This window comes from Topomyia yanbarensis, chromosome 2 (genome assembly GCF_030247195.1).
Source record: "Topomyia yanbarensis strain Yona2022 chromosome 2, ASM3024719v1, whole genome shotgun sequence".
Lineage (NCBI taxonomy): Eukaryota > Metazoa > Arthropoda > Insecta > Diptera > Culicidae > Topomyia > Topomyia yanbarensis.
In genome coordinates, this window is record NC_080671.1 from 103,704,554 (window position 1) to 103,719,200 (window position 14,647).

Sequence of the window (14,647 nt, forward strand, 5' to 3'; positions counted from 1 at the left end):
AAGTTTTGCAAAAGTTTCACAGGAAACGGATAATTTGCTGTAATTTAAAAACAGACAACTCTAAAAGAAAGCCTCTTCGGCAAATTAGATGCAAGGGCGATGTGTTCTCTTCCATGTGTCGGAAGCAAGTGATGCTGAAATTATTATCTATGTTTATAGTTTCTAGTTATTTTGATGGTGTCATCAATGTTATATTTACCAAATTTTACGTAAATTAGAAGCATTGACTAATCATTGCTAAGTAATTTTCTTTCGTACTATGTTGCGTTTCGGCTTCGCCTCATCAGAAACCGACACTAACGTATTGTCGGAATAGATTAGCGCCGGCTTGACGCAAATCCCTTAAAACTAAAACACACTATGTGTTTCAAACAAACGACTGATCAAACGTGATGTCCCGTTCGAGCAGAAGTTCTGTTTATGCCGATGAGACACAAGTGAAGCCGAAACTTGTCTTGGCTTAGCAGGCCTATGCGAAAGCACTATGCTATATTTTTACCAACAAATTTTCACCCTAGTGAGAAATTTTGGTTTTTACCAAATTTTCCTCCTTAGGGTCGATGCACAGGCAACATATTATTAGGGTTTTTTAGTGTCTATTGTCTTAGTTTTGGAATTGTTTTCACTAAGAACTTTTCATAATTACGTTCAGTTTCCAGTGATTATTTCAAGTCATCAGAATTAATACATTTATGCAATAATTTTTAAGCCCCTTCCGAAACAAAATCCTGGCTACGGGCCTGTTATGTTACACAATGAATGTATACAGTGACCCGTTTTTATCAGCACACTGGTGTACGTTATGAGGAAATTGATAAAATTGGTACATATTTTTTTCCTTCTTTTTAATAGCCCAAGGCTGTTAAAGTATTTTTCTTTAGTCCCTAAACATGGTCTCATTATCCTTTCTGATTATTTAGTAGGGATTTCCTAAAGGGAGTTTTCCAGCGCAAAATTTAAAAAAATGTTTTTGTTTTTGCATATTTTGTATATTTATGATAAAAAAATGCTCAAAAGGATTTACTCGGATTTGACTTGTTTCGTCTGATAAAGTCCATCAAACGCCTTTTTATTAGGCTGACAAAGTCGGGAGCAAATTGGGGTTTGATAAAATTTGGTTTTCACTGTATTGGTAATTCATATAACGCATAACATATTTTCTCTAAATAATATAAATTCATTATTTAGAAAAAAAATCTCGCCGATTCGTAGGGGAACCCGGTGCTATTCGGACTTACCTAATCAAATCAAAAGGACTTTAGGTAGATAGATGTATTTATTGGTTTATTGGTACATTTCGGAGCTATAAAAATTGATTTGTACCACTCCATGGCAGCGCAAGGCGACGATTTTCAAAATTCTATGTTTTTCCATCCTTTTACGATGTAGGATTAGTTCGGGCCTCCCTAGGAGGCAATTCAGACCATCATTTTTATTTTTTTTTTGTAATGGAATCATGTTATGATATCTTTATTGGGGAAACTCCTTTAGAAGCAAAAATAATGTGTTAAAAAATTGCTGCCGATTTGGGTATTGTGCATTATCTTTGCTGTGGCGTGGCGTGCGCCGACGCGAGCCGCTGAAGCTTCGTACGCTCATTTAGCATAAAAGTGGTAAGCGTTTTGAAAATATCTGCGTTTTTACCCAAAACAAAAATCATTCCATAAAATAGGAACCTTGAGTTTTCTATTGGCGATTTGCGGCAAAACCAAAATTAGTCATGCGACACCTATGATTCAGCTCATGAACTGGCAAAGTGATACAGTTTCCTTTTTTTCGCCCGTAAGTGAGTCGTACACACTTAATTTGAATTACTGGGTACAGTAAAATTTTACTGGGGTTTTGAACAGCAAACCGTTCGGTAATCAATTCAGTAAAACAATTCGGTTACCGAACTCTCCGCAATCCGTTCCATCCAAACGTCAAAAAATACTGGTCAGTCAGCAGTTTCCTCTGAAAATGGCGACTTGACAGATGATTTGCTGTACCTGTTCTGTAAATTTTTGACGAGGTTCGGTAATGTTGGTATAATTTTGCCGAACAATCTGTCGAAATTTTACTGGATAATGTTTATGTAACGAAAATAATAGAAGTGCTGATAAATTCAGTGGAAAATATAGCGGGTTTCAGCAAATTATTCGAAAAATTACTGAAAATCGCTGAAAAATGAAAACTTTTCCGCAATTTTTTAAACAATTTGCAGACAGCTCCGTAAAAATATCACTTTACTGTGCAAGTCGTCGAAAAAAATTACTGAACAACTTTTGGCTGGCTTAGTGTGTAGCTTACAATAAAATCTTCATTATCTTCTCGGAAAAAGCTTACCACTGCCAAAATATGAATGAAACGAGTAAGAAATTTAGTTTTATTTGCAATTATTCTGAAATTACACCCATTTGCAACTATTTCACTCATACATTTCTTCGAAATGTAATCGGGGTATTATTGTGGTTATAAAAAATCGTTCCATAAATAAAGTTCCAACTCGAAACCGAGACCCAATCAGTACCAATGTCAAACTCCTTCATATTTTGAACTACGTAGGAGAGAAGGATCGGCTGTGCATGATACAAAGCTGACACTTTCCTATTAGCCGGATATATTCTTTCCTCGCCTGATCTGGAGTTTCATGAATTTACACCATCTCATGAAGGTTTAGCTTAACTTAGGACGAACGGGAAATGCTGTTGCGGCGGCTACGGTGTTCAACAAATTACATTTCGAAACAGCGCGTATATAGCTCTGCGAATAATATTAGAAACCACTATGTTTTACACTCTTTTCGCAAGATGTTTACTCATCATCTTATAAAATTATGGTTTTCCTTCATTTTCATAAACCATTATCAACAAATTGATCGGTAATTTGGTGTTTAAAAGTCATTTTTTACCAATGTTTACAGAAAATATATGCACTATGACAGAACAGAATAAAATCAGCAACACTTTCCTTCCAGCGCTATCTGCGAGCGGTTTCAACGTAGAATCGCCAATAGCACTTGTTATTTTTTCACTTTTATTTTTCACGATTTTGCCAATAATTTTTGTTTTGAGCATAGCAAAAAAATGAAACACGTATCTCCTTACTAAAAAAAAGTAGAATGTAAAAATTAATGTTTCAGAATGGCGCTTCCACAAATATTTACGACAGTCAAAAAATCTTACCATTTTTAGGGGTAGGCAGGTGTAAATGTGGCAGCTGAGTTAGTAAACGGTTTGTCTATGCGCCGATTAATGCCACCAATGCCGAAAGTCCAATGCTTCTACCGCTTCGTGTACCGCCCGGACGCGCCAAAATTCTGTTCTTGTACGTACATGATAAGTACCTACATGACGAACGCTTTTCATTCCCGTATTTTCACCAGTCAAAATGGTAAAAAAATGTTTGCTTCATCCCGTGTAGTAAGGCGTGAAGCAGCATGCCTCATTCTCATTATAAACTAACGATAATGAAGCATTCGTCGTATACCAGTTCAACGTGCAAGTGTATTCATGAAGAGTGTCATCGGACAGCGCAGATTCGATGCAAGAGAGACGTAACTTTTCAGTTTTGAGTATGTTTATTTCATCATGCATCTGTTTTGGGGAAGGCATGAGTTGCCTCTCGCCGGGAGGGTAAGTTCATTCAAGTACTCAGCTTTCTCACGTTTAGCTGTTTGCGTCAGGCATAGGTTCTCATTTACGCATGAGATTGAGTGCTCTCATGCAAGGGGGAAACCCCTATATTCGTTCATTTGAAGCTTCACAATCCAAGCCCTGCGTAAAACAACTTCGTATAAAAGGACTCGTTCTTATGATATGTACTTTAATAGGTAAGAAAAGCAAAATAAATGCTCGAAAACAGGTTTTACGGTCAATATCACATAGCTTCGAAACCGTCAGGTTTGAAGCTGTAGTCTTTTCGAAAAATATTACAGCGTAGAACATAAGACACTAAGTCTTTTTGAAGAGTCGATTTTCCATGATTATTTCTGGGAGGTTTTATCACTAAAATAATTGTATCAGAAGATGTTATTTATGTTGGGAAACTTGTTGCTAAACTTTAATTTAAATACTTTACTTACCAATCAGTCTAAGGCTATATTGTCCTGTGTTGTATCAAGAAGTCGCCTCCAGTTCACTCTGTCCATGTCTGTTTGTCGCCTCGAAGGGCACGAAAACTCCTCAGGTCTGCTTCATCTTGGCCGATCTCTCCTCCTTGTAGCTGTCGCATTAGTTTCTAGAACGATTTTACCGAGTTGTTCACCATTCTGACAACATGCTCAGCCCACCGCAGCCGCATGGGTGGTTCTCCAAGCTACTGTTGCAATTCTAAGAGCGCGTTGGTTTCCCGTCAGCATACTCCAGCTTTCGTGGCCATAGAGGACAATCGGTCTAATGAGCGATTTCTAGAAGGTTTCCTTCATGCGTATTGTACATTCCTCGATCGAAGGGTTTTTCGAAGCCCAAAGTAACAACGTGTATCTGCTAGAATACGTTTCCAAATTTTTCTGTTGGTGCCATTATTGACTGTCATTGGTGAGCCCAAATACACGAACTCATCAACCAGCTCGACGCGCCATCAATTGATATACTTGGTGGGAGCCGTAACCTCTTACTCTTATGTACTATGTCTGAGGCATTTGTGACCAGTTCAGTTCGCCTTGCTTCAACCGTCAGTCGAATGTACGTCTCCATGATCGCCTCGAGATTGTGTGCCACAATATTGACGTTACTGGCTAAGCTAAAAAGCTGGGCGGAATTCCGGAAAACCATACCACTCATGCCAATTCTCGTTCTTATTATCACACCTTGCCGTAGATCTTTCCGAGTTTCAAAAGGACAAAACGAAGTATATCTAATACTCATCACACATCACTCGATCTATTGTCGTTTGTCCGAAAATCCGTTTTTTGGCATTATATGCCAATTTTTTCAACAAGCTCGCTTGCTAACGATAATTGGTGGCGACTAAGAATTTGGGAGAACACCGAGCAATGGGATTGCTCAGTAGCTAGTTGTAGCAATCCCGCTTAAGACCCTTAAGACCCTTTTTATACACAGGACATATTACTTCCTCTATTCAAAACCTGTTTCTCCCAGATCTTCGAAATCACCCAATGGAGTGCTATAACCAACGCCTCTCTTCCGTATTTCAGCAGTTGACATGGCAGTTGATCATTGTCAACGGATTTATCACTCCTCAACCGTCCGATCTCCTTATGAATCTTAGGTAGATCCAGCGCTGGGAATCTGTCGTCGGCTGTGCACGTCCCCAGGTTGATTCTTGCGATACTCTCATCGTCTACTGATATTCCGCTATTCAATCAGCTCACATTCAGTCGTGAGAAGGTCTCCATTAGAATCTCTTCATATGTCATCTTGAGGCACATAGCCTTCGCTCGAGCGATTTACCTACTCGTAGAATTTTCGTAACCCTGTATAAATGCTCCAACGCCTCGGTATCCCGATCTTCCTGTAGGCGATTCCTAATCTATATTCGCACTGCGGAAGGTGCGAACATTTGTGATGTCGGAGAAGAAATTTCCGTTCATTAGAATGTGGTCGATTTGGCCCTCAGTTTGTTAATCAGGTGATCTCAAGGGTGGCGGTCATGTCGCTGATGAGGAGCTTCGCATTCTGACGCGGGCTCCAAATGTGCGTAAAATGCTTCTTTCTCGTTCTCGGATCTCGCTTCGTGAGGGTAGTGCACGTTGACGATGCTGTAGTTGTAGAAATGGCCTTTGATCCACAGACATCCTTTCACTGATCGATTGCTACTTGATTACGCTTTGGCGCATCTTGCCAAGCACTACAAAGCTGATTCCCAACTCGCTTGTTGTGGCGTCGCTCTAGTAGAATGTAACCGCTCGATGCCCGCTTTTCCACATACTCTGTCCCGCCAAGCAAAGTACCTACAATGCCATGGCTTTGAAGTTGCGAGTTTTCAGCTCATCGTGTAGCATTCGTTCGAACACAGGGAAGCTAAGTGACTTGCAGTTCTATGTGCCAAGTTTTCTATCATAGTCCTTTGTTCGTTACATGGGCTTTGACCGATCCGCCTTTTCTTCCTGATTCTTCGCAACGTGGCGTTTTTTGGGCGGCTTGTTGGGTTTGACCCAACCTCCTTCCTCGTCGAAGGACAGCCGTGCGGGGTTACTTTGCCACCTCATGTATTCAGTTCTGTCTACGGAATGGGTTATAGCGCCCATACCCACTCGCACCTTTTCATTTCGCTTCTACTGCAGAAGACAATAGTACCCAGTCGATGCCAGCCTACAGATTAAATGTCATCAGTAGATGCGCAGGGAAGCATGAGATAGGAGCTTGTGAACACTATGAAGTATTCACCATTTGACGACCAACCTTCGAAGTTGATGGTTCTTGTGATTCTAAATTATGCCATGTTGACCGTAAGAAAAGTTGTCGAACATATAAAAAACTCTTTAAAATTGTATATTTTTTGATTTCATAACATTTGGTAAAATTTTATTTTTTTCTCATTTGTAGAATGGAATGGTAACTGCTGAACTGTTTTTGTTTCTGAACTTTCAATATTTTATCAAATTTGCATGATATTGAACCATTTTCGAAAAATCAACTATTTTCGTCAAGTCCCCCCCCCAACCAAATTTCTGGCTACCCCACTGATAGGCCATATTTATCATTTCCTGAAAACAATAAATATTGAAATATAATTATCCCCACTATGTTCCTAGTTTTTTCCCTTGCTACCCACAAACAATTTAGATATCTTCGCAGTTAGTTAAGTTAGATCAAACAATAAAAATAAAGGAAAGAAAATAAACAAAGGCTACAGAAAAACTCTCAATAGGTTTACAATTAAATTCAAGAAAATAGAATAAAAATAAAAATATTTAAAATGATGATTATCCTCAGTGTTAGCATTAGAAAGTGAATTTTTATTGTAACGTGATAGTCTTAAAAATTTTTGTAACATGTTATGTAAAAAAGAAACCCCGGCGTAAAAAAGCTTTTGCAAATGCTGTGTCAAATAAACGTTTTATGAAGAAAAAAAAAGAGTAAACTAGGTGTGGGTGTGGTTCATTGGGCTATTGTCGGTCTTTCTGCTGCGGTACGTACCGATGATGCTGGGTTGCTCGTGATGTTTGATGCTGGCGAGCGCTCGCAGACGATCCGGATGAAGCTCGCTGTTCGTTGGGTTCGCTTTTGGGACTGGTGGTACTGCTGAGGCGTCCCAATACCCGTGGCTTGCGATGACGCCAGCCGATTGTAATGACGCATGCGTGGCGTGGCGGGAAAGGAACTGTACGGGGTCTTCCTTCTTTGGCTCGATGGATAGGCCACGGACGATACCGTATGGGCTCCACCGAGAACCGACACTCCTTTTCGCTTAGGGCATAATGACCGAGGGTTCGCAGGGCTCTATGGCACCTATACGCTAACTCCTTCGCAGTTAGACGTCAGCAGATTCCTCTGCCTAGGCCGATATGTGTGCAGTGCGGGTTTAAATATGGTATAACTAAGGTTCTGAATGGGACGTATAGCTAACGTGAGATTTACAGCTCCAGCGTAGGTTCAACGGAGTCATTTACCTGAATGAACGAGAAGAGTTTTACATCTTCAAAATGTCGGTTGACTCGAGTCTCACAATTTTCCGGTACTTTCCACTCACTTCTGAGACACACGGACGTCGTGGTACTAATAACCAATGGCGGGTTTTTCATAGTCCTCTTCCCCTACTAATGACATCCACCATTTCCATCTTCATCCCAGGCGTCACCTATCACCATCCCACCTCAGGGGTGTATTATTTTGTTGTATAACACTTTCTACCCTTTCTAGCCCAATGTTTTTATTTACAATTACCTGTGATGTGTACTTGTTCCTACTATTTATATTATATATATTTATTTATTTTTTTATCGCAGTACTAACCCTACTAACATGAACATTAAGAAATACAACAGTCAACAAAAAATACAAAAATGCACATAAAAATTATCAGTACACACATACGACCCCCGGTTCAGTACTTGGTTCAGTTTATGTTTGAAGACAAATGAGATGGCCATCGAATGAAATCAGTTTACTTACTTCCACCGTCAGCTTTGAACAAAAACTGTTTAAGATTTGCGGCATGTATTTAGCGGGAAGCAAGCGGGAATGAGCATCAGTCAGATGATTTAAATTCGATTTTCCGTGTGTGTATGCTAATTTCGACTCGTCTGATATAAAAATAAAAGTTGCTAAAGGAATTGTTTTTAGGCTGATGGTTTGATAGCCCTAATATGGGCTAATTGGTTTTCCTAAGAAAATGCGCCCGGTGCGGGAGGTTTTTGTTCCAGTTGGGCCTCGTTACTAGCACGGAGCTGTACAAATTAATTATTACAGTCAGTCCACGTAGCCGACTGAATAATAATAATCACCTTCTCTCCCGCTACCGAAATCCAATCATTCAACAATGTTGACTAATAGAAACCGACTAAAATCACAAATCTTTTTATTCAAAATTTGCGGCTCGATGCATGAAATTAGCGGCAATCACGAACTGGCTTCAGTCGGGTGTTTTTTGAAATCCGGTTTCCGTCATGCATGCTACTCTCTAATAATCAGAAATGAAAATAATTGCCTCTGCTAGTAGTAAGTAACTGATTCATCTACCAGCCGTGTACAGCTCATGAATATTTCTTGCTCGGTATTGAGAGACGCCCTGTATGCTCTAAACCCCTGCGCGGAACTTTCCAAGACAAAAACAAGGATGTTTGGTGGCATGTCGAAATCCAGGATGGCGACTTCCGGTTGAACAATATCCTCGATAGCTCTAATAATATGGGTATTTTTGGAACTGGCTTGATGAGTACATAATTCTAATCATAGGGGTTTTTTAAATAAACATGACAAATAGATAATGAAGATCGATGACTGGTACCATTTTGAAGGCCAAGATAGCGTCTTCCGGTTGAGGAATTTTCTATAACCATATCGTCCGCATCACTAATCACTATACCTATATCTACTCTATAATTAGCTTATTTCGAATATGCCTATATTTTTGAGGTTATAGAGATATCTTAACCGGAATTCGCCATTTTGGATTTCAAAATGGCTTCATAGATTGAGTTTGGTCATCTGCTTAACAATCCCATTTTGAAAATATTCACATTGTTGAGGTTACAGAGAATTTTTCCAAATCGGAAATCGTCAGTTTGGATTTTAAAATAGCCATCAATTTCCGCTATCCACTAATCAATCCCATTCCGAAAATACACACATCGTTGAAGTTTTAGAAAGTTTATCTAACCCGAAAGTCGCCATCTTAAATTTCAAAATGGTTTCAGATATCGATTTCCCTAATCCAGTCTTCCCAAATGAACATCGAACACAATGTTCGCTCTAGTTCTGTGCTCATTCTACACCATCATTTCGTGTGCAAACTTGAACGCGCTAATGCGTACCAAAACACGCGCACATGTTCGTCTGCACAACCGAACCTCATGTACGTACGCGGTGTTCGTACACACAGGTTCTTTGATACTAGTTTTCACTTTCTCTCATCAATCATCACTAGCATTGACTCATTCTATTTGTGTGTGCCTTTCTTATGTACGCACACGGTTTACGTACACGGTGTTTAAACCTAAGTTTGCACATCGTTCGCTTGTGTTCGGTATTCGATGCGAACCTGTACACAAAGGCAAAGCATGTTTGAGGTTGAACGCGTGCACGAAATTTTGTACACGGGTGCAAACTTGTCGATGTTCATGGGAAGACTGCCCTAATCTTCTCGTCAACCCCCTTCCGAAAATACCCAACTTCTATTAGTAACATTTAGCTAAGAATATGTTATGAACAAGCACTGTATTTATCACTCATATGAGTAAATGCGTCCGGATAACTTGCTACTGCGACAATAAAAACTCAAATTTTCACTACTCGCACCACTTCTCCGGATAAATACAACACGTTATTTCTCCGGATAAATAAAACCTCCGGAGATTAGCGAATGAGTTGATCACGGTATTCTTTTTGCGCTCGCTGCTTTGCTGTCGTTATTCCAAAACACGAAAAAACAAGTCTATCCCACTTCTTTTGCGCTTTTCTTGGAAATTAAGAGTATATTTTGACGCTTTAATTGATTTTCATGAAATTAAAATATTATCACCTTCTCCGGTGAGAAGAAAAAAACAAATAAATTTTATCCTTAAAATTATTCTGACACTATTTGTGGAGACGAAGAATTTTGCGACTCATCTTATCTCGTACAAGTTAGACATCGGATAAGCTTCTTCTTGCGTGAGTGAGAAGTACAATGCCTAGTTATGAATACAACTTTATACCGTACTGTACAAATTTAAACCACTTTGCGAACTTGGTTCATAAAAGAGAGTTTGTGATTTCGTATTGAGTTCTTAAAAAAAGTTACAGTCAAAACAATCGTCAGTAGCCCAGACACGAAAGCGACAACCAACGAAGCGAACCGAATGACCCTCAGATGTTATCAGCTGATGCTGAAACCTTGGAAAAAATCTTCGCACACACTGGTAAATTGCGTGCAAAGAAGGCGATGGACAGGGTTCACATTGATTATGTTTGTGGTATTGTTTATTTGTTATAAATAAATTAAAGACACTCGGCTCCGTTAAAGTTCACGCACTAAGCTGTGTAAAATAAATGAAATGAAAAAGGTTAGTGAAATTTGCTTTGGTTATCTTCATGCGGCATTGGTATTACATCATCTCTACTTGTCTCGATCGAGATTCAATGTGTTCCTAATTTGCTCTCAAACTATTTGGTAACTCCAACGGACAGTATATTCCCATCATTATGTTTATATGCAATATTCATTGTTTTTGCTCGTGGAAATGATAGAGATTGCATCAGGGCACCTTCCGACTGGAATACTGGATGATGGAGTGGATTGCCAACCTAAACGATTTACGGAAAACCTTCCGTTACTCCTGATGGTCTGAAATGAGTTACACGAGCCTTTCAAACAATCAGACGGGTATAACCTGGTAATGCGAATTTTTTATTTCGTAACCGGATGTTATTGTTGGAAAGAGATTCTCTGTTTATCCGCGGCATGCGCGTAAATGCCTCTGTTTACGGGTCCGCTCATTTTGGCCCTTCGTTAACAGCTATAGTACGAAAGTTACCCGATAATATTCAGTGTACTGTGTACAGTGTACTGAAAATTAACCCGAATCTACTGGTAATGCCCTGAACTGATGCTGGTTTCCTACTACATGCACATTGATACATACATACAATGTACTGTATGGACATTCTTTGTTTCAAACATTATTTTTTTAGAAAAGGTGTTTTTTCAAGAAATCTTTTCCTTACTTGTATAAATTAGATAGCACTTTGGTAATGCAATAAAAAATATGCACGTCCATACACTATGTTGTCTATACACTGAAGATATTTGGGAAAAATATAAATATTTCAACAAGTTATTTTTCTTCTTTTTTGCAGGCGGCTGCCCACAAACTGGTAAGATTGCAATAAATCGCTGATGACAAATCTGAGGCATCAAAGACACGTAATTCCTCACCATTTTTACACACTCAACGGGAAATCGTTCGACGGATGTGGTGATTTATATTTCGCTGATTCATGAGTCTCATATCATATATGGAAGTTGCAAACACCGTATTCAGTTATTTTTCTTAAAGGGTGATGAGCCTGATTTTATTTAATTAGGGTCAGTGTCGCATTATTAACTATGTACTATAATTAATGAAATACGCCCAAACTTTTTCTTTGCTCTGTTCCAGATATGGACCAATAATTGTGGAATACTCGCGTTTGAGTGAAACGATAACTAACATTGAGCAGCTCATTTTTTACCTTGCCATTTCAGTTAATACGTTGAGAAAAGCTAACAGAATCTAACCTACTGGGTAGTGTGAAACTAGGAATATAAAAATGTGCTCACAACTCTACTTGTTATTTGCGCGACTTTGTCACGTGGAGATCCACTGAACTTATTCAGTCGAATGTTGTAACAAAGAAAAAACAGCGTCAAACGAACAAGAATGACAGACCCGTGACATATGTTAAATACTGACACAAACATCTAAATGTGATCGGTTTGCAAACGTGCAAAATTAATTTTGTCTAACCTGCTGTACATACCATTTTTAAGTTTCAAAACATCTGCTCAAACAAATTGTACTTGAAGAAAAATGCCCAAACAACAATACAAACCATTCAAAAAGTACAAATCATCGAACAACAATCGTGGTACCAAAGCTGATCCTCACCGGTTGTAATTATTTGGCAAATGACCTCATCACTCCGTAGATAGAGGGTTCTCTTGAAGGCAAACTCATTACCGTACGTACCTGACATTGTTGCAAAGTTAGCGCCTTGAAATATGCGCAGTGCTTCGGAAGGGGCACATTATTTCGGTCACGGGACGGACGGGGGATGGAACGCGACCTAAACGACGAACCTCTGCGGAGTAAAATATAGCACGTTCGATTTATCCACAGTTTACACTAGTTTGGGGCAGTTTTCTGTAATACTGCAGTGAACGGATCCGATCTTCTGAGCCCCCGATTTTGTCAGCCTCGTATGAAAGTATGTTTGATGGGCTCTAGCAGACGTACCCAGTCAAATTTGAATAAATCTTTTATCTTCAGCCAAAATTAAACCAGGAGCTGATAAAATGGTTATTGACAGTATTTAAATTAATTTTCCAACAGGAAATATCAGTGCTTTGTTTACCCTATTCTACTCTGACACGGTAGCGAGGCATATTTACTCCGGCGTTTCAACTTCGTTCTGTGCGTTCTGCTGGTTGGTAGACACATAGGAATTGTTCGAAATTAAACTTTCAACTGCGGTTTTCCGTAGCTTGCCGAAAACAATTTGGTCGGTAGCTGTTGTGGTAGGGGAAGGAGAACCAAGTAGGGCCAAATTGACTTTAAACGGCGTGGCAATTTTTGGCACTTTGAAATCTTCATATTTCGCCCTAGGCTGACGCAGCAGCACGACTCACTCAGTTGGCGTTGGCTATAGCGCGGCTGACCGCTGCTGATGTCGATGATGATTGTGGTGGTGATGATGATGATGACGACAGACGCTGTATGATGTGTGAGTTGTTTTTGTTTACGATTTGGCGTGACTAATGATGCAGAGCGGAAAAAAAAACAAAGTGGAGAAGCGTGGCTTTTTTGTACGCTATAAAAGCTGCAATGAAATTAGAGAGGATTACTCGATCGCTTGATTCAGGTGAATGTCAAATGAATTTGAATGGTACTACTAAATAAAACAGTCAAGAGATCCGGTATTAGAGAAATGTACGTAGTTCCGAGGTCAGCAAGAAGTTTAAAATGGTGTGTCTTGACACTCACTTGTTGTAGTAAAAGGGCCAGGGTCGTTTTCAAGATGAATGTAGAACGCACTCAAGAAACCTAATGAAGATGTATGTTTCCCAGATATTTGCACAACCCTTGTTAGACTAAGAAATATTTTGTAAAGATTCATGAGACTCATATCGTTAGTCGACAAATATACACCCAGGTTTTTTTTACGCGGGGGATACGTACGTGTACGTGTAATTGGAAAATCCGCGTAAAAAACCGCGTTGATTCGAAAATCTGCGTAAAAAAACTCAGCAAAAGACTATTTTTGGAAGTTTTTTTTTTGCATGGATTTCGTGCGGTTATTAATTAATGCGGTTTTTTTAAAGTATTCTAAGTCCTTTTGAATGCAAAAGACTTAGAAGATTTTCGGAAAGATGGAAGAGACGGGCCTGCAAGACGCCCACACCCCAACAATAACGGTATTTTCGGAATGGTCTTGAAGAGAAGATGCCAGAAATTGATTTTTGATGCCAAGTTGAAATCAAAGATGGCGACTTCAATATGGATATTTTCGGAATGGTCTAGACGAGTAGGTGCCAGAAATAAATAAATCTGAACCTTCCCCGCAAGGTTTTTCATGAAAAATTTATTTTTGGCGCCATTTTCAAATCCCAGATGGCGACTTCCGGCTTAGCGAACTAAATCAACATGAGTATTTTTGGAATGGTGTTGACGAGTAGCAGACAAACGTCGATGTTTGATGTCATTTTAAAATTCTAGATGGCGACTTCCGGTATAGGGTAAGGTGGGGCAAATCCGACCGTTGGGTAAACCCGACCCCCCTCTGTTACCGAAAATCAGAAGCACTACGCGAACTAATATCAATGTTGTCGTGTAGAGCATCGAAAATAATCATAATGGTGATATGACAGCATTTTATTAGTCTACATTGGGATGCTCATATGACAAAAAGTGTGTTTTTACAACTTTTGATTTGACTTTTGTGCATCATTGACTACAGGATATTTCTGATTGTTAAAGTGATTGCATAATAAATGTAAGTGGACTTAAATTCTTTGATTTAAGTCCTACAAAGTGCATAGATGAATTTAGTTCAACCTTTTTCATATTTTTTTAATTGCGTCATAATGAAAAATGACGCGGTGGGGCAAATCCGACCTCTAAATATTGGGGTAAATCCGACCGCTTTTTTGCTAAGAAAATTTTTATTTATCAAATTGAAATAAATTTTATTGTTATTATTTATTATTTTTATGCAAAATGGTTCATAATTACAAACGAAAGACACAAAAACGTGATGATTATAGTATTCGTCGAGCAATTGCTCCAATGCACATGGGAATATCA

At 39.1% G+C, this 14,647-nt stretch overlaps 1 protein-coding gene across 6 annotated transcripts in view; it reads left to right on the top strand.

The window, feature by feature from the left end:
- The window catches only part of LOC131679053 (uncharacterized), a 402,206-nt gene that overhangs the window by 59,087 nt on the left and 328,472 nt on the right, over positions 1-14,647 (top strand). For all 6 annotated transcript variants that reach the window (XM_058959599.1, XM_058959600.1, XM_058959604.1 and 3 more), the window contains exon 2: positions 11,442-11,459. The gene's annotated coding sequence lies outside the window, so the exon portion shown is untranslated. The remainder of the gene's footprint in view (positions 1-11,441; positions 11,460-14,647) is intronic.